Source organism: Mus caroli, unplaced genomic scaffold (genome assembly GCF_978045245.1).
Source record: "Mus caroli unplaced genomic scaffold, Mus_caroli_1 scaffold_6, whole genome shotgun sequence".
Classification (NCBI taxonomy): Eukaryota; Metazoa; Chordata; class Mammalia; order Rodentia; family Muridae; genus Mus; species Mus caroli.
In genome coordinates, this window is record NW_028227261.1 from 132,990,795 (window position 1) to 133,005,741 (window position 14,947).

General features: G+C 43.4%; 1 non-coding gene across 1 annotated transcript; it reads right to left on the reverse strand.

Annotated features, from left to right (window-relative positions):
* Positions 1-1,330: 1,330 nt before the first annotated feature.
* On the reverse strand, positions 1,331-1,474 carry LOC115030984 (small nucleolar RNA SNORA48). The gene has a single exon (XR_003836577.1). It is a non-coding gene; the product is annotated as a small nucleolar RNA SNORA48 (small nucleolar RNA).
* Positions 1,475-14,947: the final 13,473 nt, after the last annotated feature.

Consider the following 14,947-nt stretch of genomic DNA (forward strand, 5'->3'; position numbering starts at 1 on the left):
CCATCAATATTAGATCCTCACTGGGATTCCTCCTGGTTACCGTATTGTTGCCCTGTGTCATGGGGACCCTCAGATTTGGAACTGCAAGACTGGCCCCTTCATGCATCCCAACCATTCACAGATGATAGATTTTGGGGTGGGCTAAGTCAGAGCCTTGGATTTGGCCTGGGATCTGAGCTGGTCAGTGTGCCAGATCTCCCTCATCTGCACCACTATGGTGAGCTTTCCAGCACTGCTCCCGATAGGCCACCCAATGCCGCCATCAACAGGAGGCAGGGAGCTCTCCTGCTCTCATGCCATCAGGACCTCCTTACCTGTACCCATGCTCCAGAGCCAGGTCCACTGTGCTGCCCAGTCAAGGTGCAGGGCCCACTCTCACAAGTGCTTCAGCCTATGAGGGGCTGGGTCAGTTCTCTCATGCTCACACCCCGGGACTGACTCACCTGTGCCATCAGGGACCAGCCCCACTGTGTTGCCCTGAGGACTACAGAGAGTAAGGGTGCAGGGTCAGCTCACCCACTCTCATGATCCCCGAGGTCAGTTCTTCTGACTGCCTCCATTGGCAAGGGGGTAGAGGGCACCCCCTCCCCCAGGCCATTTCTTGGCAGAGGAGTGGCAGTTTATGACACTCTGGGCAGCTTTCTGGCCTCTGGAGTCAGCTTTCCCACTCTCACACCCTCAGGGCCAGCTTATTCACACCCCACTACCCGGGACAGCTCCACTGGGCTGCTTGTGTGAAGTGCAGGGTCTGAGTGCTGTGACTGGTGAGAGGTGGTCAGCTCTCCAAAGTGCCACAGCCAGTGAGAGGCAAGGTCAGTTCTGCAGAGCCCCTGGACATATGTGTGGTCCCCATGGCTGCCATAGCTAGGGATATCCCCATGTTCTCTAGTGGTGATAGGTGCCACAGACATCAATACTGACACCTGCTGCTGTATAGACCCAGACCCAGACGTGGCCCTCACTGGCAGCTTGGGCTGGGACCTCACAGTGGCCCCAGGTGGCAGGGCTGGCCAGACTACCCCTCTCTAACTCTCTTCATAATGCTCAAACTGCTGCACTTCTCTTTCTTTCCCATTTGTCCACCAAATTTTGCATATTGTGCTTGCTTCTGCTACAGGCTGGCCACATGGCTGTCAGAGCCCTGGGTGATATCTTTCATCCATGCTGTGTGGTGTGGCAGCAGGTGTGTGCCTACAGCCTGGCCTGTTCTGTGAGGTGGAGGGCAGGTCTGTGTGTGCCTTTTCCCACCAGCACCACATGGCATGGTAGAACACAGGTCTCTGTGTATCTTCCTCTTCCTGTGCTACACTGGCTCGATTTGATTTGATTTTTATGAGTCCTAGGCATAAAATAGCTTTGACCACCAAGCCAGGCATCAAGCTAGGGTGAACAAAGGACTGCCATCTGCTCTGCCCGTGACTGATGTAAGAACACGACCACCAACAAAGTGTTTCTTTGCCCATTGTCGGTGGGAGGAAGGCAGCTGTTTATTTCTCTCACCTTCTTTCCCTCTCCCATTTTTCACTTGAGTTATGGAATATGAGAACATAGCCATGTTTTTATAAGACCAGGTATTCCAGCAGTAAATAAATGCCTTTCTGTTATAATTTTTGTTTGTATAAAACTTCATCTCCTTTATTTTGTATTCTTTTAATTTTGGAACAAAATAAAGCAAACAAGAACTCCACAATACATAATACCTAACTCTGCTATTCTGTAGGAGGGGATTTTCCTGCCTTAAGGCACAAGCACAGGATAGATAAGATCCTCTAGACAGGAGCAGAAAGTCAGGTGGGTCAGGGCCAGTCAAGGCTCCTGGGGAAGCCACAGGGAACACAGAAGGCAAGGGCTTCCCAGGGCGGGTCTCTAATCTACTTCTTCCATGGAAGAGGCATTCTCATCACGCTAAAGTGATGAGGGGGATCTGGTCCAAATAGGCTCAGTTTTATTCAACTCTTCCTGATCAATGTGTGTGTCCCTAAACGTTTTCTTTTTCTTATCTTTGCTAACTGTCATCCTCCTTGTCTGATCCCACATCTCAATCTTAGTCTTCTCCTCATTATCCTTATTTTCTTCCTCTTTCTCACCATTCTCTTCCTCTGCCTCATTCTCACTGATCTCCTCTCGTTCCTTCTCCAAGTAGAGGGTGATAAGATAGTCTATGAACTAGGAGTGTTTCTTTACCACTTCCTTGGCCCTCCTCTCCTCTAAGTAGTTTGCCTGGTTCATCTTTGAGGTGAAGGATCACTTTGGTATCTCAGCCCATGTGTTCACCATGGTCTGCAGAAACTGTGAAGGATGCACCAGCAGGAGACCCCCAGGCATACTTCTCATCATCATTGTGCTTTGTGATCACAACCACTTTCTCTGTCACTAGATATGCTGAATAGAATCCAACACCGAACTGCCAGTCTTGGAGATGCCTGTACCAGCTTGGAGAGCCTCCATGAACACCTTCATGCCAGACTTAGCAATGATTCTCAACTTACATATGAGGTCATCCCTGATCATGGCAATGCCTGTGTTCACTCAAGTGACTGTGTGCTCCTACTCTTATCTTGTCCAAGGCATCAGAAGCATTAGAGATCAACTCCAGAAGGAAAAATTATTTGAATAGAAAGTATTGGTGATAAAGGACATGGGCTGAGAGATTTCTGCCTGGAAGGCAAAGATCTCTCCCTCTCCCCTCCATGGTGCACTTCCTTAGGCATCTTGACAGGAAAACCAGCTAGTGTTACACAGAGTAGGGCAAGCTTACATTGCAAAGGGGTGGTTCAAGAGAGCTCTCTATTGTAATTTTTATGGTTTTTGCATTTAATTCTCAAAAAGAACTTCTTTACCTTTTTGGAGTTAGTGATGATTAGATTATTTAATACTCAGTGTATTTTGTTACATCTTGCATGTATAACTATACTTTAAGTTTTCTAGACCATACATTTGCTTAAGTCTTTTTATGTTACCCTTTACAATGTTACTGTTTTGATATTTGCCTGTATTGAGCAGGCAATAGGTGATTAATAAACAGAAGGACAGTGGATAGAGGTGATCTGATCAGCACCATATGTCAGTGATCCCACAGAGCAGGGTTTTCTGCCAGGATAATGTGTCAGATGCTTTTGAATTGATCTATCCCCTTGTATTAGTAATGTCGGGGAATTTCATGCTTCAGTTCTATTTTGCATTCTCTATCTCCCTCCATACCTCTCTTCCTTCTTCCTTCCCTCTCTCCCTCCGTCCCCACTCCCTCTCTAAATCCCAAAAATGTTAGTGAGATATGTTTATACGCATGTGTCTATGGATGCCTTTGCATGGAAGCCATAGGTTGATATTGAAGTCTTTCTTTATAGTCTTCCACATTACTTATTTAGTTTGAAATAGTTTTGTCAGCATATATTAATTGTACATAATATCTTTCACTATGCTATGTTGATACATGTACCTAATATATTTTGGTCACATTTACTCTTTCATTCTTCTCTTACTCCTATTGTTTTCTTCCCAACTAGCCTCATAGGCTTTCTTTCTCGTCCTTCTACAACTAGATGAATTTCACTAGAGTTGCTTACTTGAGTGTGGGCGAGACTTACAGGAACTTGGGCACCTTACCAGTGTGGCACTGAAGAAAATCTCCCTCTCTCCATGATCCACTGTTAATTGTACAAACCCTCAGGGAGAAGTGCTGTCGTTGCAAGAGCCCTTCCAACTTCCTTGGTAAGATCATCACAGGGTGATAGGGTCTCCCACTGAACATGGAATTCACTGACTTGGAAAGACTAAATGGCGAGTGAGCTCCAGGGATCCCCTCTTTCCAGGGATCTTCCAGCAAACCCTTGGCCTCCTCAGGGCTGTCTACAGGAATGCATCCCAAGCTTGGCTTTCTACATGGTGCTGACCACCTGAACTCAGTTCCTCATGTTTGATCAGTGGGTACTTTACCTACTGAGCTATTGCCACAGCCCTTCATTGTCTTCCAAGAGCTGAACAGGACAGAAGAGATAGTTAGCAAGGCTTAGAAAGAAATGAAGAATAGGTGTGAATCTTTCAAAAGAATTGCTGAGGTATAACAGCAACCCCTCCCCCATTTCTTTGTAAGAAATAGGTAGCAATTTCAAAATGTTAGTAGACATCCCATTGTCTTTCTTCCTTTAATGTGACCATGGCTAGAGCCGCTGACACCATTCACCACCTGAGCCCACTTCTGCAGAGAGAAGGATGCTGTGCAAACCTGTGCACATTAGAATAATGCTACCTTTCCTGGATTTGGACACAGCGGCTATTTTGCTGAGCATTATACTTCCAGAGTCAGCTTTTGCTTATCTCTCCATAAACTTGGTGTCCTAGGCACATTGAAGCCCTCGTGTTGCTTCTTAGGTGAAGTTTTTTCTTATTAGGAGTTTGGTCAGGTTTTCTAATGAGTTGTATGGTTTCTTTTGTAGGTTTGTAATTCAGTCCTAAACTATAGCTTGATAACAAGAACCTTATCCATTTCCAAGTCCTCTAGAAATCACTGGTCCTTTAAATTTGGGTGCTTCCCTTGGATTACTGGAGTCCTTTGTGAAAGAAGAGTCAATGGAGCTATCAGATATTTCCAGTTCTTTTGCACCACATGTGGATTCTAAATCTCTTCTACTTCTCAGGCTTGGCCATGGAATTGTCATAGCCAAGGGCATAAAATTTGAGGTAAACTCGTGATCTTTTTCTGGCTCAAAACATACAATACATAGTGCCTTGCTTGAATTGTGCTTTACAAACTTAATTTGGGTGACATAAGTAGCCTATGTAATTTACTAGAGGAACTTCATGAGATGTTTAAAAGATGGAGTAAATTTTATGTTTGTGTTTCTTCCAAATCCATTTGCTGAAATCCTGGCTTCCAGTGTTTTAGAAGGGAGTTTGGGGAACTAATTTAGGTAAAAGAGGGGTAAGTTTTTTTTTTTCTTTCCTTTCTTAAGACAGCGTTTCACTGTGTAGTCTTCAGGCACACACTGTGTAGATGGGACTGGCATCAGACTCACAGAGATTCATCTGTTTTTATTATATACTTCTCTCCAAATATTTACTTTTAGAGTTAACTTTGAATTTTGTGACATTAACTGCCTACAAAGCCACAATATTTTGGTTGTTGGGCTAAAAGAAAGTATTGTATTGTATATCATTAAATTGTAAAACCCCTTTTCAATTAAATGGTATGAATGGAACTAGCTTGAAAAAGACTTTAGAATTGATAACTTTCACCAGAATGGAACAGGGGGGAAGATCAGATGTTAGATTTACAGTGTGTACACACATGTACGTGGGCTGGAAGAGACAGGGAAAGGTGGGAGGTTTTCCTTATGATTAAACATATGCTAAGAACAGACTGAAATACATTTGCTTCTCAGTTTACAAGAGTGGACCCCCAAAGGAAGAGGGACACTCTTGGCAATGTTTGCCTTTGTCAACCATGAGTAGCAAGGCAATGATTCTCAGTTCTCCCATAGCAATGAAAATGTGACTCAAATTCATATTGTTAAAAATACTCAAAATTCTCTCACAATAAAACCTCTCTGAATTCTTTTGGAAACGTTCCTGAAAGTGGAGTTGGCTAACATTACTCCTTAGATGTCTGCTGAGAACTGGGTTATGACAATAACCACATAGGAATACATTCTTGTTTTAATCAGATTATTTTCCTTCTGTCATTCTGCCTCCATACCTCCTCCACCACTTCCCACTCTCTCTTTGTCTTCCTACATACTTCATGGTGGCCTCTCTCTCTTCATGCTCCTGCCTCAACCCAAACCTCAACAGATTACAGCTGTGCACTACCACCTCTGGCATTGAGATATACTTCAGAGGTTAGATCAAAGGTTTAAAATGCACATTGTTCATATGCCATTTAAAGTAATGACATATTTCTTAAAGAAAAATGAAAACAGTATACGAATACAAAATAACCAAAATGTTGTTTGTATAGTATTTTATAAATATAGTGGAAAAAATAGAATGTAGGGCCCTGTGCATTCATCTCCTTGCTGGATCCAAAGGAGTGGAGTCACAACTCATCTTACTTCCTGTATGGAAGTCATTTTGAGAAAATTCTCTTCTCTGCTTACCATCATTCATTTGTTCTAATATTATAACTCTGGTGTGCATGTGTGATGCATGTGTGTGTGTGGGGGGGTACATGCACATGAGTGTACATGAGTGTCCACCCTTGAATGTCTGTGTGCAGGTTAGAGATTTCCTCTCTCATTGAACCCATTTCAGCTGGGTTGGCAAGTCCCAAGCCAGGTGGGACCCGCCTACTTCTGCCACCCTGGCTTCACAGGCACATACCTCCAATGCACAGCCTGTACATTGTGGTTGGAATTTAAACTCAGATGATAGGGCTTTTCTAGCAAGCCCTGGCCCATTGAGCATTCTCATTCGCACCCATGGTGGTGAAAATTCAATGATTATAAACATTTTCTTGCTGAGTCAGAGTACTTCAACAAACATCCTCCTCCCATGTTTGCATCCCTGAGAGTAACAGAGACTGCTTGCTCTGTAGATGAGAGTGGAGCTGATCTACTCAGATGGAAACTATCCCCATGGCTCCTTCCTTCTATTGCTTCTGCCTTAGCTGTATCCAGTGAGTTGCTGCTAGATATTTTCTAAAGGATAAGAGAGATTTGTGTTTTTAAGTGGTGCTAGCAAAGACACAGCTTTAAAAAAGTCTTGGCGGTCATTTATCCAGCTGCCTTTTTTTTTTTTTTTTTGCATAGGGTGAAGACTGGTAGCCACGGAGCATGTCTGACCCCTAGAAATATTTTACCTCAATCCCCTCCTCCACCATTTTTTGATGAGAATAGTGAGCAGCAGAGGGCCTGGCTCTTAAGGAGACACTTCTTTCCTGAGCACCACCTCTTTGTGTTTTTACTGTCTCAGTTGTGTGCCTACAATGGAGAGAATAGCCCAGGAGACCCTTTGGCTAAGCTGCTATTCCATCTGTCTTTGGCAAACCAGAAAAATCTGTGTTAGGTCTTGCCTTATGGCAAATTTAGATCTCCAGTTGTTGTGTTCCCACGCTTATTTAAGCTTCTTTGCATATATCTATGGGTACAAAAAAGCCTGAGGGCCTCTTTCTGAGTGTGAGATACTTTTATATATTGAGGCCCTCTGGCCCTGCCTCTAGCAGATACAAATAAACAAACAAAAGGCCCCTTGAGCTGCCTTCAGCAGTAGATACTGGTTCATGGCCAGGAGACAAGAAGGAATAGCATAATGGCAAGTGTGTGCTCTCTTTCCTCCAGAGATGGGTGATATTTTGTAAATCTGGCGGGTGGGGGTTGGTACACTGACTTCTTGTGTAATCTTTTAAAATTAATTGTTAAAAAGGAATTTAGTTTAGCAAAGTGACTGATTTTATTTAAAGACTAGTTTAAAATTGTAACATGGTTGGAAAAGAGTTGAGTAGTTCTGATAAATTTGGTGGAACTACTTAAAGATAAATGTTGCTTGGCTCTTAGGAACATACTTATAGAACGTGGAAAGTATACACTAATGTCTTAGATCATGTCTTGTTACACTGCATCTAGCTTTGGCTTGCCTTGATGTAGTTTTGTAACCTTTTTGCTTCATGTGTCAATATCCAGGATTGACCTGAATACTTCATGGGAAATGAAAGATTTAAGTAAAATGAAATGTTTTATGGTTCTCAGTAATTCATGGCTTATGATTCTTTCATCTACTAATCTTCCATCCAAATATAGGATGATCAGAATGCAGTGACCATGAGGAGAGATAGCCCAACACTGACTCCTGTAATCTGTGGAGTCCCTTCAAGCCCCCAAACTTGGAACTTCTGGTCAAGCAAAGCAAGATTCTTGGCTGGGTCTGGTGACATAGGCCTGTAATCTCACCTACTCTGGATGTTGAGGCAGGTTGTAAGGTGAAGGCCAGCTTGGGTGATTCTGGTACTTTGACTAAGAATGGCCCCATAGACTCATATATTTGAATGTTTAATCGTTAGGGAGTGGCACTACCTGAGAAGGATGACCTTATTGGAGTAGGTGTGGCCTTGTTGGAGGAAGTGTATCACTGGGAGTGGGCTTTGTGGTTTTGAAAGCCCAAGCCATGCCCAGGGTCATTTTTTTTTTCTGATGTCTACAGATTAAGATGTAGAACTGTCAGTTCCTTCTCTAGCACCATGCCTGCCTTCCTGCTACCATGCTCCACACCATGATGATAATAGTACAGTTTAAAACTTAAATGAGGTATTTTACATATTGCTATTTTCTTAAGTATATTGCCTAGTCAGGCATGGTGGTACATGCTTATTGTTGTGTTTTGTAAAGAGAAAGACCAGAGATATGTTTGGTGGAGGTGAGGTATGGTGTGGTATGAGGTATGGTGTGTGGGTGTGTGTGTGGGCTGTGGGCCCATGCTGAAGGCATCACTTCCTCCTCTGAGGTTCCAGCCACCACATGACTGTATAGTGCAGAATAGAGTTTATTCAGGGCATTGGGAGGGGAGTTGAGAGAGAGAGAGAGAGAGAGAGAGAGAGAGAGAGAGAGAGAGAGAGAGCCATGAGCACCTGGAAAGAGAGGGAGGAGGGGGGTGGGGAGAGAGAGGATAAGGAGTAGGAGCAAGAGCAAGAGAACAAGAGAGTGAGAAGGGGCAAGCAGCCCCTTTTATAGTGAGTCAGGCACATCTGGCTGTTGCCAGGCAACTGTGGGGCAGAGCCTAGACTAAATGCTAACACCTATAATCTAAGCCCGTAGAGGTAGAGGCAGGGAGCTAGAGATACGGTTCAGTAGTTAGGGGCACTGACTGCTCTTCCAGAGATCCTATGCTTGATTCTTTGCACCCATTGATAGTTTATTAACCATTTATGACTTCAGTTCAACAGGACCTCCACAGGCACCAGATGTACATGTGGTGCACAAATATATATAACTTCCATATACATAAAATAAAAATTTAAAAGAGAAGAGGAGGAGGAAGAGGAGGAAGAGGGAGAGGAGGAGGAGGAAAGGCAGGAGGATCAGGAGCTCAAGGTCATTCTAAACGATTGACTACTTAGTGAATTCCAAGCCACCCTGGGCTACATGAGAGCCTGTCACTCATGGAGACATCCCTTTCCCTCAAACATCAAACAAAGGAAACAGTAAGTTTTCTTTTCTTTTTCTTCCTGACCGCTCCCTCTTTCTCTTCCTCTCCTTCCTTCCTTCCTTCCTTCCTTCCTTCCTTCCTTCCTTCCTTCCTTCCTTCCTTCCTTCCTTCCTTCCTTCCTTCCCTTTTCCTCTTTGTCTCCTTCTTCCCTCCCTCCCTCCCTCCCTCCCTCCCTCCCTCCCTCCCTCCCTTCCTTCCTTTCTTCCTTCCTTCCTTCCTTCCTTTCTTCAAGACAGGTTCTCACTGTGTATCTTTGGTTGTATTTGAACCCACTCTGTAGACCAGGCTGGCCTCGAACTCACAGAGATCTTCTTGCCTCTGCCTTCCTAGTGCTAGGATTAAAGGTATGTACCACTATGGCCAGCCATAAATCCTCTTTATAAACAAAGTTGTAAGCCTCATTTTACAGTGTAGGGATGCAAGCAATGTTAGTTACTATGGTTACATTTAAGTATACAAATACTCTGGTAGTGAGCAGAGCTTGCTTGATGACTATGTCACACACCTTTGAGACAGGAAGAGGGAAAGCTGTCTCTGCATTTGTCATTTGTGGGATGCTAAAACCATGCCAGGAAGCTTGGTAAGGTAGAGTGGGTTGAGACTAGGTGGGGACACACTTGAGGCTTAGGCAACTTCCTGCTCTCTGCAAGATTCATGACCTGGATGGAACAGGTGTCATACTCCCCACCTAAGGAAACATGACCTGTGGTAGGCCCAATACAGAGTTCTCCATGCTAATGAGGTACCTAGAGGCCTAGAGGGCTTCGCCAATAAGCTTCACTTTTCAGACATTCCTCCCTGTAAAAGTTATTTAATCTTGGGTCCACTCTGACAAGTGGGTACAGTACAGTATGCATCCTTTTTCCACAATGAGCAGCCAATACATGACATGGATAAACATGGACTGTCTTTTTCATATACCACTGCCATGGGGAACATGCAGAAGGTCTTCACCTACAGGGCCACAGCTAAATCTCCTGTAGAAGGCCTTTCTGCACTTCCATCCTGCCTTGGCAAGCTAAGGACAGTCATCACTGAGCTATGCTGGAGATCCCCAACCCCTCCCAGGGACTAGAGCTGTCCCCACGCCCTGCCCCGCACCCCCTCCTGTTCATGGCTCTTCCAATACTCCCAGAACCAGCTCCACTTTCTCCTTCATCTTAGACTGTACTTTCCTACACCAGGAGCAGTGACTTGGCACTTCCCTGTCCCTGAAGCCCAGCACCCACCCAGTGGGTGGGATAAGAACAATCAAACTCCATGAGCAGCCTTTGGAGTGGCCTTGCCCTGAGACAGGCCAAACTGGGAGGTGGGGAAAGGGGGGAGAGGCACAGTCATTTGTATGGATCTCCTAGAAATTAGTGGCAAATGCAGCCCATACCTCCCTAGTTTGCTCTGTCTTTCTTCCCTGCTTCCAGAACAAATTTCTACCTTGAAGCTTGACTTAATTAGAACATTGAACCCAATAGTTGTATTTGAAACTTTTGAGAAATGAAATTTGAACATTTCATGAATGTGTAGAACAAATAAGAGTCCCCACCATGGTGTCTCTAGTGCCAGGGCCTGAACTCTATACAGAGCCCAGCCATGCTGGTTTTCATTTGTCTGTCTTTCCATGTCATTCACAACTCTTTCAATAAAGTTTGTATTCTCTAGCACTCTGTCTTAGTGTCCGTCTTGTACTTCCCACCTAAGGCCGTTTAGATATATGCTGCCTACTACCAGTGCTTCCTTGGGAATTTATGGCACACCCGTGTGTTGACATGCAGTAGTCATTTGCCCATTTCTCTTACCCAAGGATGCTGACTTCTTGAGTATAGTTACTTTATCTTGGCACCGACCCTTTTCATATGACATTTCTGGGGAGTTGGAAGTACACTATGTCTGCATTACTGTGTGACATTAAGAGCACAGACAGCTGGGAAGCCAGCGCATGTTCACTTTCCAGGACTAGTACCTCCCTCTTCTGCAGTGAACTCCTATAACATCCAGGTGGACCTCAGGATTTAGCTTGTGATTGCCAAAGTCTATGCAATAAAGTGGGGCTTTGTAATCAGATATGCTGGTAAAATGCTATATCAGATACTATTCTCTTAGAATAGTGCATATTAATATGATTAAATCTTGGAGAAATCCTGCAGTAAAGATCCTGCCCCTCTGCATTTGATTTGGTATTTACAAGGCTTATTTAACCTTGAAATCTATAAGTTGTCCTTGCTTATTAACACCTTTTGGGATTTGTATTCAAAAGAATGCTCTTTTTAAATTTATTTTATCTCAGGTTCTTTTTTGTGAGACAAAAGATGACTTAATTTAAAATGTCATAATGAAACCACTTGCTTTGTACACTAACTTAGATGTAACATGTATTTAAGAAAAATAAGCATTTTCTCCTGTGATGAATTTCACAGCCAGTGCGAATTAGTTAGCAAAAAGAACCCACAGTTATAAGGGCTGAAGAGAAATTTAAATATATGTTATCTCAGGTGTTCAGGCACCTCATATGGCTTTTGGTGCTGAATTCTTTGAACTTTTTTTTTGAAGTTTTATTATGAGCATGGATTGAAAGTAGACTGTGGTAGAGAGCCAACACTGAGACATTATCTACTCCTCTTGGTAACTTAGGTCTGTCATAATGGAACGACACCCAGTTAGAAACAAACAAATTGTCACTAATAGCATAGTTATTTGATGGACTTCAAGTTTCTGCTTTCGCAGGGTTTTATTGTGGCTCATTCAATCCAGAGCTTTTTAGGGGGAAAACTCCACCTCTTCTCAGAATATAATCATATGATAATCTAGAGGATAACATTGTCTTATGCAGATCCTTTGTTAACCCTCTATTGTCCAAGGATTTCTCTGAATTGGTTTAGTATTTAATATTTAGTTTCTGCTGGATGGAAGTTATACCTTCAGTTGGACAAGAGTGTCTGGGCCATTGTCATCTGCCACCCCCTCCCTTGCCCCCGTGTGCCTCACCATATTCTTATTACTGCTTCTGCCCTGCAGAGGTATTGTCCACAGTGCCACCCTCTCTGTCTTATCCAAAGGGCTGTTTGCTCTGATTAAGTTTATCACAAGTTTATGAACAACTGCTCTTTCTCCAACATTAGGTTAAGAGTGAGGAAATGGAGAGGACACAGTTCCCTCATCTTTTAAAGCCAATTATATAAAGGGAAACAAGCAAACAAATGGATCGTTTAAATATAAGGTGGAAGGTGTTTCATCTGAGATAAAGACAACAGGAAAGGAAACTCAGGGAAGCTTTTTGGGAGACAATGACTTGAGCCTGGAATGACAGGTGAGCCCCGCCCCACTCCGGCAAGGCTCTGGAAACAATGCAGAATAGGGGTGTAGAGAATGTAAGAGCTGGAGTGCAGAATAGGGGTGTAGAGAATGTAAGAGCTGGAGGATTGGGAGGAGTTCTGTGAAGCTAAGTCTTCTGGATGTGACATGGCCGTTACACACACGAACTGGCAGAAGCCATGGATACCTGTGCAAGAGCAGTCAGTTGTCATGCTAGCACGTATGGGGGACAGGTTGTGATGTGCCATCCCTAGCTGAGTAACTACCAGTTGGCAATTGCCTACTGGAGAAGAGAGAGCCATTTTTTAGTTTTCTTTTTTTTTTCTTTTATTGGATATTTTCTTTATTCACATTTCAAATATTATCCCTTTTCCAGGTCTTCTCTCTGGAAACCCTCTAATTCGTCCCCCCTCTGGTAGGTTGCCCATGTTCAGGTGGGTGCCCTCACATCCATATGTATACAGGGAGCACGAATAGATTTGAGTGGCCTATAAAAATATTAGAGGGCATGAAGAGGTGATTAGGAAGTGTTGGGGGGATAAGAGGAAGGAACTAGGGTGGGTATGATAATGATACACTGAATACATATATGAAATTGTCAAGGAATAAATAAAAATATTCTAAAAAAAAAAGCAAATGAATTGGGGCCTTCTATTGAGGCACATTTTCTAGGTAGAGGAAAGTGAACTGTGTATATTTTGATGCAGCAGAAGTATGGCCTTTGCTGGTAAGGATGGCAGGAACAGCACCCCTGGTTCCTGTTTGCAGAGTGACTTGGCTCAGGTGAGTAACTTTTTGAAGACTGGCTGCCTTTATTTATGCTAGGACCCAACAGCAGCAAGGAGAAAAGTAATCCTGTCATTTAAAAATGTCACCCAGGGTAAAGCGAAGTCCCCCAGTCTCCTGGGATATTTCCCCATTTTCCTTATGTACTTGAATAAGCTGTACTTTATGTGACAACTGTTTTTATTAGATGGAGCACATAGAAAGCACTGTCCCATAGCCACAAGCTGTACGGAGATATCCTGATGACAGCACTGAGATGTCATCTGTACAGTTTAACCTTGGTTTCATAGGTGTCTTTCTCATGGACAGACACTGCCATTGATGCTGGATGTATGTTATTGAATAACTCAGAGCTTCTTGTTGCCCTGTGTCTAGTGGCAAGGGAGAATTAATAAATTGTGATGTTGTTGTGAACAGAAGGGAACTCTGCTATGGGAGGAAAGTGTGATTAACAATGCTATTTTCAAGTATAAGTGGCAGTGTGAGCAAAAGAAAGTATTTCCAAAGAGGCTACTGGGCTAGATGCTAATTACTCTGTAGCCACACTCATTAGTGTTGGGATATCCTATTATAAAGAGAGGCCAGAACTGTTGTGCAAAGCCTATCTTAGAGACAGACACTTTTATGTGTGAGTGCAATTTCTAATAATAAAAAAATAATTTTGTAAGAGATTAAAAATCTTTATCAAAGTCTGGGAATATTTTAACTTAGGGCTCCATCTGTCAGTAGGAGAGCTTGAGTGTGGATGCTCAGGGGTTAGGCAATTCTGCCAGAAGCTCACCAACTGAAGCTTGTGACAAATGGCTGACCCCTAAGGCCACCAACTCTGGCTGCCTGGTGTTCTGCTCAGCCCCTGCCTAGTAGCCCCTATTCTCTTACCTCGGACTAGGCCACTCTTCTAGCCTGAGGCAGGTATTTTCATTATGATCCATAATTAAGTTGAATAGACTTTGTAATTGAACAGGCATCATACACTGGGGACGTTTGATGGGCTTAGCTCATCAGGACTGCAGAGGGCTGTGTGAGGGAGAGGGAATGGGGTGGGGGGGCTGGCATTGCTTGCTCACTTTTACAGGCATTTGTTGACACAGATCAGGCATCAGCCTGTTTTCAGAGAGTAGCTTTTCAGTTCCCTATAGTATGGAATTATGAACAATGGTGGCTAAAACCAAACTTCCTGATTTGCAAGATGAGCTTCCTTGTACCTTGCTTATGAGGCAAAGTTGTTCTTGTGTCAGCACTCTCTTCTCTGCATGTTTCGTGGACACCAGAACTTAAGTGGAGTGAGGCAGTCTTTGTCTGGGGTAGAGACATGTGGTGAGAGCAGGGAAGAGGCAAAGCCACATGTCTTTGCCTTCTTCCCTAGGCTAATTATTGCTTACGTTCTCCATCAATCAAATCCTTAGCCAGTTCACCAGTGACTGATGAGACACTTTCCAGTGGGGCTGCTACTCAAAATATTGTGAACAATGAATCAAGTTTAATGAATTGCATAGTCAAAGGGGGAAAGAAATGAAGGGTGTATAGTGATTGAGGTGAACAGATTTATTATTGCTAGATCAATATGATTTTCTTTATAATACACAAGAGGTAGCACAAATCATCCCAATAGAGGAAATTAACCAATCATGGATGTGGGTTAATTTATATTTCAAATTTACATATTTGTATTACGAGAGGTCACAGTACCATACTTTTTTCATTTAGAGCCCTTGGTAAA